The sequence below is a fragment of the Pterocles gutturalis genome, unplaced genomic scaffold (genome assembly GCF_000699245.1).
Source record: "Pterocles gutturalis isolate BGI_N339 unplaced genomic scaffold, ASM69924v1 scaffold9088, whole genome shotgun sequence".
NCBI lineage: Eukaryota > Metazoa > Chordata > Aves > Pterocliformes > Pteroclidae > Pterocles > Pterocles gutturalis.
The window spans coordinates 1-9,830 of record NW_010120442.1 but is presented as its reverse complement, the minus strand read 5'-3'; the positions used below and the strand labels follow the sequence as shown (position 1 = coordinate 9,830).

General features: G+C 41.2%; 1 pseudogene; it reads right to left on the bottom strand.

Moving 5' to 3' along the window:
- Positions 1–9,650, bottom strand: part of LOC104464255 — a 16,807-nt pseudogene extending 7,157 nt beyond the window's left edge.
- Positions 9,651–9,830: the final 180 nt, after the last annotated feature.

Here is a 9,830-nt window from a genome sequence, read left to right as displayed (position 1 = left end):
TGATCATCTTTGTGGCTCTCCTCTGGACCGCTCCAAGAGCTAGACATCCTTCTTGCATCGGGGGGCCCAGAGCTGGATTCAGTATTCCAGGTAGCCTCTCACGAGAGCAGAGTAGAAAGTGAGAATCACCTCCCTTGAACTGCAGGCCACGCTTCTCTTGATGGAGCCCAGGATACAATTGGCCTTCTGGGCTGCAAGCACACATTGCTGGCTCATGTTGAGCTTCTCATCAACAAACACTTTTGAGTCCTTCTCCTCAGAGCTGCTCTTAAGCCATTCTCTTCCCAGCCCATATTTATGCTTGGGATTGCCTCGACCCATGTGCAGGACCTTGCACTTGGCCTTGTTGAACTTCATGAGGTTGGCATGGGCCCACCACTCAAGACTGTCCAGGTCCCTCTGGATGGCATCCCTTCCCTCCAGCATGCTGACTGCACCACACAGCTTGGTGTCATCCGCAAACTTGCTGAGGGTGAACTCAATCCTACTGTCCATGTCACCAACAAAGATGTTAAATAACACCGGTCCCAGTACCGATCCCGGAGGAATGCCACTCGTCACCGGTCTCCATTTGGACATTGAGCCATTGACCGCAGCTCTCTGAATGTGACCATCCAGCCAATTCCTTATCCAGTGGGTGGTCCATCCATCAAATCCATATTTTTCAAATTTGGTCACCAGAATGTCATGAGGGACAGTGTCAAAGACTTTAGAGAAGTCCAGGTAGAGGACATCAGCTGCTCTTCCTTTGTCCACTGATGCTATAACTCCATCCTAAAAGGCCTCCAGGTTTGTCAGGCACGATTTGCCCTTGGTGAAGCCATCCTGGTTACCAATCACCTCTCCTTTGTTTTCCATGTGCCTTACTAGAGCCTTCAGGAGGATCTGCTCCATGATCTTGCCAGGCACAGAGGTGAGACTGACTGGCTTGTAGTTCCCTGGGTCTTCTTTTTTTACCCTTCTTGAAAATGGGGGTTATGTTTCCCCTTTTCCAGCAGACTGTCATCTCAAATATGATGGATAGTGGCTTAGCAACTTCATCTGCCAGTTCCCTTAGGACCCGTGGATGGATCTCATCAGGTCGCATGGACTGGTGCACCTTCAGGTTCTTTAGATGGTCTCAAACTTGATCTTCACTTATGGTGGGTGGATCTTCCTTCTCCCAGTTCTTACCTTCACTTTCTGCAACTTTGGAGGTATCTTGATACATGTTGTAATTAGATAACATTAAAACACTAGTACTTTTAAGATCAGAAGATGGAACTGTAGCAAGTTAGTAAGAATTCTTATATGCCATTGAAATTTTAAAGACTGACTCAGCTCCAAAAATGCTTAGCAGTGGCTGATCCTTTTAAAGAACTAGCAGTTAATATCTGCATAAATAATCACGTGATTTCCATGTATACTTCAGAGACTGCATACATGCAAGTGAAAACAGAGCGAAGGTGCGGCCCCAGAGCACTGGTATGTGCTGATCCATACAGTTTTGTGCTTTGATTCACAATACACGGGCATGATTTGGGGAACAACATGGGACAGGGACCTTTATCAGTAGCATTATAGGTAAGGCCATCCTCCTCAGGGAGATATTTTAATCATATGGAAAGGAGCTACGGTTCTCCCTCAAGGGTCAGAGAATGGTCTATGACCTTTCCTGTTTATTTGTATAGATATTACTAAATACTAATGCTTGTCAGTACACTGAGGAAAATCTGTTGTGTAGTTTCATTACAAAAAGTAAAGGAATCTTAATTTTATAAGCATCTAATAACATATAAAAAGAAAAAAAATAAAAGGTCTTGGAGACCTGCTCTGCTAATGCAGAAGTAAAATATTTTGGACTTACTATTCCTATAAATAGACATACTAGCTGCTCTGATTCTGCTCATCAGCTGTTTCAATAGTGTATTAAAAGTATAGAAAGCCCATGAAGAACATGAGTTTTGACCAGAAAAAAAGGCAACTGCGGTAAGTAATTTTGGGTTTGTGTTTGTTTTTTCTAAGAAATACATTTCTTTTGTTGCCTAGTGGTAGGACTGGTAATCTGTCTATTTTGACAAGGACTTCCTTTTAGAGGAAGACATTTACAACCTGAGACAAGAAAATCTCTGGATTAAAAAAAAAAATAAAAATCTAACTTAGAACAAATACAGAAAAGGATATCTTATACAAAAAGATCATCCTTTAACCTCCCAGGGCTTAATTCCATGTACTATTTCTTCAATATGAAATATCAAATGGGTAAAAAAGTGATGCCATATATGAGTATTTATATTTTGTTATATTTTTATGTATAAGAAACCATGCTCATTGATGTTTATGTGTGGCTACTTCTACTCTGAAAATATACAAGCTGTATGTATATAAGGATTTTGCAGCCTACTAGAAGAATGATAAATGCAACCAGAGAGAGAAGAATGTAATTAAGAGATGCCTACACCATGCCTTAACAGCTGGCTCTGCATATTTATCCTGATTACAGCAGGGGATTTCTAGGAGGAAAACTGTGCAGAATGGATTTGAACTTTTTTTGTTTGAAGACAACACATCGCCACTGTGACTCAGACTACTTTTATTACCATGTCTGGAACTTGTCATTAGAGCTTTGATTAAGTTCCCATTTCTAGGAGAATAAGAAGACTGCAGCATGACAGTAATTGAAGATTTCTAGAATCATTAGCTTTTTTTCACTTCAGTTAGTGATGTTGCATACCAAGAGATGAAGTACAGAATACACTGACTGCATTTGTTAGTGATTTCTTCCCCACAAAAAAAAAAAAAAAAACGCCCTATTGGTATATAACTTCACTAATCAAAGAGACAACATGCAACCTATTTTTAGATCTGTTGACAAACTTTCGTACTCCTATTTGTAAGCCGAAGTTTTTTTCTGCAGTCATCTTAAGTAATAATAATAAGCAGATGTTTTTCTTGCAAGATTTTTCTTCTTTTTCAAAGAAATACAGTGAAAGGATGTAATTTAAAAATTTCAACAAAGATTATGTCCATTCTGATCTCTAGTATATGAAATTTAAACTAATTTTAATCCCTCAGATTTAGCACATTTATGATTTATTTTTCTGAAAAGAGATCTAAATCTGAGCCCAAACTTCAAACAGTTCCAACTCAAGAAAGCCTATTGATCAAAAGATTACAGTTATTCCCTAAACATAATTATGTTTTTCAGTCAGGTCATGACATGTCATAAAACTACGTCCCGGGAGATATTACCCTTTATACAAATTACTCTTTTGTTCTTTCCAAAGGGATCACTGATGACATTTAGCAGTTGCAAGTGAATTTGATATTGTTCTTCTGCATGAAAATATGTAAAATTACTAACATTTTGCTTGTAAATGGGAAAGGAGGAAAAATAATAGTACATTTTAATGCAACCTGAGCACAGAGTTTTGTCATCTTTTAAATGAGATCTATTCAGATTTAAATATTTCCCACAGATCATAAATGTTTTTGTAGTTAATTTAGTTAGCAGAATTTCCTAGGGCCAAATGTTTTATTAGCCTTGTGTTTGTAGGCATTCCTGTGTAAAAAGTAATCATTCAATGATTAAAACATTCTGCATATGGCCATAGGTACTTGGTAGCTGTTGAAAATTCAATCTGTATTTAAAGTCCATTCTCAATATTACATGCTGCTGTGATCCCAGTCACATTAGTACCCCTACGTAAAACTTCCTGTAAGCTTCCGATGTAAGGATTACTCTAAAGGGGGCTTCATTTACTTCATTGGATTTACATCCATAACAGGATTTTTGATAATTTTAGCCTCAATATACTGACTTCTTGTCTGCAGCTTTACCACATGAATTATTTTGGAAGAATCACTACTATTACACATCTTGCTATTTCAAGATGAAAGATACTATAAAAAATAAAAAATTGTTATTATTGCTATTATCATTCTGTAATTTAAGAACGTGGAGTCCTTCATGCTTTAAATAACTGTTGCAGTTTGAGCTGGCTGGCAGCAAAACACCACACAGCCACTCACTCACCTTTCCACCACCCAGGATGGGGGAGCAATAAAGAGATAAAGGGAAAAGAAACTCATGGTTTAAGATAAGAACAATTTACTAACTGAACTACAATAAAATGAAAATCATAATGATGATGGTAATAATTATAACAGTAGTAATATACACAAATATACAAATGAGTGATGCACACTGAAACTGCTCACCACCCAGTGACCAAGGCTTGGTCCATTCCTGGATAATGATCCCTGAGCAGAGAGAGCCCTGAAACCACAATCCTGGAAAAGAGATAAGAGCCCAAGAGTCGAAGAGTCTGAGGGAGTGAGAGATGACACTGAGAGAGACTAAACTTCCAGACAGATCCCCATCTATGTACTGTGCATGATGTGCATGATACGGAATATACCTTTGGCCAATTTGGGTCTCAATCCTGAACTTAAATTCGAATCCAAAGCCAGTAATTTTGGGCTAAGCTCCCTCCCAGCTTCTCCTGCACCTGCAGACACTGGCACAGCAGAGAAGCTGGAAAGTCCTTGAATGTCCTGGCAGCAACTATTAACATCAGTATGTTATCAGCCGCCTTCTCAGCACAAATCCAAAACATAGCCTCACACTAGCTACTATGAAGAAAGTTAACACTGTCCCAAACAAAACCAGGACACTGACTCATACTTAAATTCTACGTTCTCTGTCTTTTGGTAATTATGTTATAAAAATTAAAGACTTGGAACAAATTTTTTTCATTAGCATAAGTGTTTTGATTTGAATATCTTGCCAGTACAATTAAGTTTAATACAAGAAATTAGAAACTATAAATTATTAACCAGTTTGTTTATTCATGCTTTGTTGACTTTGAAATAACATTTGTCTGCACATATTGGTTTCGCGTTAGCATTATATGAGTTTAAAGACAGGTCATGATTAATTTTGGACTATTACTGTGCTAGTTCTCAAAATCTTTGGGAAGTGGATGAGCATATCTTTTAAGGAGTCACAAAAAGACAAAAGATGGAAATTAAATGTAGTGTAGATACTAACTAACCCAAAAGAACACTGAAAAACTCCCAGTAGAATTCGTTAGATGCCATGAATTGTATGTTTCTGTCTTGACAAGGGTTAGTAGCTCAGTGCTGTTGTGGTGCCTAAATGTAAACAGGATCTTGGAGTAGGTATTTCAGTCATCTAGATCTCTTGAAGATTTTATCTGATGGGTAGCTCTGACCATTCCCTCAGTATATAACAGAACAACACCACAAAATTTCAACAAAAGATAATTATTGACCACCTTATTATATACTAATGCAGTTATCTGGGAGAGAATGTTAGGGGTTCATCTGCCTCTTCCATTTCCTAGAACCCTTTTCTGGTCAGGAGATGACAGAGAACTACACATGATTACACAGCTCAGTGACTAATGATATAGATTATTTCATTTCCTGTTCAAGATATGTGTCTGGCATTTTAACCAATTATAACATAAGCGAAAGTACATAGTATTTCTGAGAGACAAAAATCCAGATCTCTCTTTCTGAACATCTTTTTACTCTTTTCATTAGTTTGGAAATTATTTATTCACCATAAATAAATTTATTATTCCAAATTTATTATGAAAGAATTGTAGGCAACTTAGGACACCTGCAGAACCACCTGTTTGAATATGCTCCCAAAGAACATTATCTCAGCAAAAGAACTCTAAATTACAGACTATAGAGCAGAGCAAAACATTTCTACTACCTACCTAGCTTCTCTCTACCTCAAAACTGCATAGATAAAGCCTATGATAACCACATTCCAAAAAAAAAAAACTAACCAAAAACCTCCAAACCAAAACAAATGAAACCTGCTAAACAACAACAAAAAAAACCCCTACAAAACAAACAAATAAAAATTATGAAGATACAGTTCAGTACTGCAAAGAGGATAAAATTATACACTCCCAAAGGGACAATTAATATCACAAGAAAGCCAAAGCAAACTCCATGAATGGAAGTGAGATGGGAAAATACACGTCGAACATAAACTTACGATAAGACCTGTTACCTGTTAAAAACAAACTGCAAAAGGAAGAACTGTGTATTTTGTGCCATTTAGTCTTTATTTCAGGATCAAACAACATTTTGAAATTTCTCCTTACCAAAGTTATATGACCTGTTTATTTAATAAATAAAATTTATGATAATTTGTTTCTGTCATGACTCAAATATATGCATACATAAGTATTGCCAGCTGTAAGAAATTACCAAAATGCTCAAGAAAAGACTTTGTGACTATACATAGATTAGTATTACAACTTGACCCACTGTAAAAGAATTTATTAGTGATTACTATACTGGAAACTACTAAAAATATTTTCCTTAGAGGTTGGATACAGGCTTTTTGAGCTTCTTTGAAGGAATTATTCTCTGGAGAATGGACAAAACTCTTTTCTAGCAGGGTTAAGATCTTTGCACTCGTCAGAATATATAACCCCTTTTGTGAACAGTGTATCTTGTTCTGAAAGACAATACTGTGCACACTGTACAGGTTAAAATAGTGGAAAACAGAATAATAGAATGGTTAGGGTTGGAAGGGATCTTAAAGCTCATTTAGTTCCAACACCCCTGCAATGGGCAGGGACACCTCCCACTAGACCAGGTTGTTCAAAGACTCATCCAACCTGGCCTTGAACACCTCCAGGGATAGGGCATCCACAACTTATCTGGGAAACTTCTTCCAGTGTCTCAGCACCCTCACAGTGAAAAATTTCTTCCTAATATATAATCTAAATCTATCCTCTTTAAGCTTAAATCTATTACCCCCTCTCCTACCACTACACTTCCTAGTAAAAGTGCCTCCCCATCTCTCCTGTAAGGCCCTCTTTAAGTACTGGTAAGCTGCTATAAGGTCTCCCCAGAGCCTTCTCTTCTGCAGGCTGAACAACCCCAACTCCTACAGCCTGTCGTCATATGGGAGGTATTCCAGCCCTCTGACCATCTTCATGGCTCTCCTCTGAACTCGTGCCAACAGGTCCATGTTCTTCTTTTGTTGGGGGACCCCAGAGCTGGGTGCAATACTCCAGGCAGGGTCTCATGAGAGCAGAGTAGAAAGCATTAAACACCTCCCTTGACCTGATGGCTATGCTTCTTTTGACGCGGCCCAGGACACGGTTGGCTTTCTGGTATGCAAGCGTGTATTACTGGGTCATGTTGAGCTTCTAATCTACCAACACCCTCAAGTCCTTCTCCTCAGGGCTAGTCTCAGTCCATTTTCTGCCCAGCTTCTAGTGCTTGGGATTGCCTCAACCCATCTGCAGGACCTTGCACTTGGCCTTGTTGAATTTCATGACGTTTGCACAGGCCCATCTCTCAAGCCTGTCAAGGTCCCTCTGGATGGCATCCCTTCCCTCCAGCGTGTCATCAAGTGTGACAATGCTTGGTGTCATCAGCAAACTTGCTGAGGTTGCACTCAACCCCACCGTCCATGTCAGTGTCAAAGACATTAACACCTGTCCCAACACCAATCGCTGAAGAACACCACTTGTCACTGGTCTCCACTTGGACATCAAGCCATTAACTGAAACACTTTGAATGTGACCATCCAGCCAACTCCTTATCCACTCGGTGGTCCATCCATCAAATCCATGTCTCTCCAATTTAGACACAAGGATGTCATGCTGGGCAGTGTCAAATGATTGGCACAAGGCCAGGTAGATGACATCATTCACTCTTCCCTTATCCGACAACACTGTAACCCCATTGCAGAAAGCCACCAAATTTGTCAGGCATGATTTGACCTTAGTTAAGCCATGTTGGCTGTCACCAAGCACAGCCTTATTTTCCATATGCCTTAGCATGGTTCCCATGAGGATCTGCTCCATGATCTTACCAGGCACAGAGGTGAAACTGACTGGCCCGTAGTGCCCCAGGTCTTCCTTTTTTCCCTTTTTAAAAATGGAGGTTACGATTCCTCTTTTCCAGTTGGTGGGAACTTCAGCAGACTGCCACGACTTCTCAGATGTGATGGATATTGCCTTGGCAACTTCGTCTGCCAGTTCTCTCAGGACAAGCAGATGCATTTCCTTAGGTCCCATGGACTTGTGCACCTTCAGATTCCTTAGATGGTCTCAAACCTGATCTTCTATAGCTGGTGGTTCTTCCTTCTCCTAGTCCTAGCCTTTGCCTTCTGCAGCTTGGGTGATGTGTCTTGAACATATGCTGGTGAAGACAGGAAAGTCATTTAGTACTTCAGCCTTGTCCATCCATATGCCAGGCAACTAGGTCTCCTATGCCCTTCTAGAGAGGGCCTACACTTTCCCTAGTCTTCTTTTTATCACCAACATACCTATAGAAGCTTTTCTTGTTGTCTTAGATGTCCCTGGACAGATTTAATTCTATCAGGGCTTTAGCTTTCCTCACCTGACCCTTGCCTGCTCTGACCATTTCTCTGTATTCCTCCCAGGCTACCCATCCTTGCTTCCACCCTTCGTAGGCTTCTTTTTTGAGCTTAAGTTTGTCCAGGAGTTCCTTATTCATCCATGCAGGCCTCCTGGCATTTTTGCCTGACTTCCTTTTTGTTAGGATGTATCGTTCCTGAGCTTGGAGGAGGTGATCCTTGAATACTGACCAGCTTTCTTGCACCCTTCTTCCTTACAGGGTTTTGTGCAATGGTACTCCACCAAGCAGATCCCTGAAGAGGCCAAAGTCTGTCCTCCTCATGTCCAGGGCAGTGAGTTTGCTATGCACCCTCCTTGCTGCCTCAAGGATCTTGAACTCCACCATTTCATGGTCACTGTGTCCCAGGATGCCCTTGACATTCCCCACCAGACCTTCCTTGTGGGTGAGAACAAGGTCCAGCAAAACAGCTCTCCTTGGACACCAAGCAGATCCCTGAAGAGGCCAAAGTCTGTCCTCCTCATGTCCAGGGCAGTGAGTTTGCTATGCACCCTCCTTGCTGCCTCAAGGATCTTGAACTCCACCATTTCATGGTCACTGTGTCCCAGGATGCCCTTGACATTCCCCACCAGACCTTCCTTGTGGGTGAGAACAAGGTCCAGCAAAACAGCTCTCCTTGGATCCTCTGTCATTTGGAGAAGGAAGTTATCATCAATGCATTCCAGGAACCTCCTGGCCTGCTGTCGTGGTTTATAAAGCCACAGGGACAGTTTTTGTTAAACACCTGGTGGGCTGAGGCAGGGACAGGGAGGGTTTCACTCACCACCTAGGGTCACGGGCAAGAAACCCACACGTCTTGGGAAGAACAAGAAAACAATTGAATTATATTAAGTATTTACAACAGGAAGCAAGATACTGAGAGAAAGAAAAACACATCTTAGAAAAGGCACTTCTCCCACACCCCTCCCTTCTTCCCAAAGCCCAAAGGCTTTGTTCTGTACCTTCTCCACCCCGGCAGTGCAGGAGGGCAGGGAATGGGGGTTGCAGTCAGTCTGCTGCTCTTTCCTCCTCAGGGGAGGGCTCCTCACAGTCTTTCCAGGCTGCAACGTGGGGTCCCTTCTCACGGGACAGTCCTTCTCAAGAACTACTTTGGCATGAGTCCTCTTCCAAACAGGGCTACAGTCCATGACAAGTGCCTGGCTCCGGCATGGGACTTCTAGTTCCAACATGGGGTCCCTCCACTTTTTCTCATGGGCTGCACCAAAGGACAAAACGTGCTTCACCATGAATCTTCACCATGCTTCCGGGCAAATGATGGAAACGCTCTCTCTCCTTCACTGACCGGAGTGTCGTGTGGTCCTTTCATCTCAAAATCTTGGTTCTTTCCTCTGCCACAGGTCTTCATCAGCTCTGGGGAAAATGGACTCTCAGGCAAGCTGTGGCGGAGGCTTGGGCCACAGCAGGTC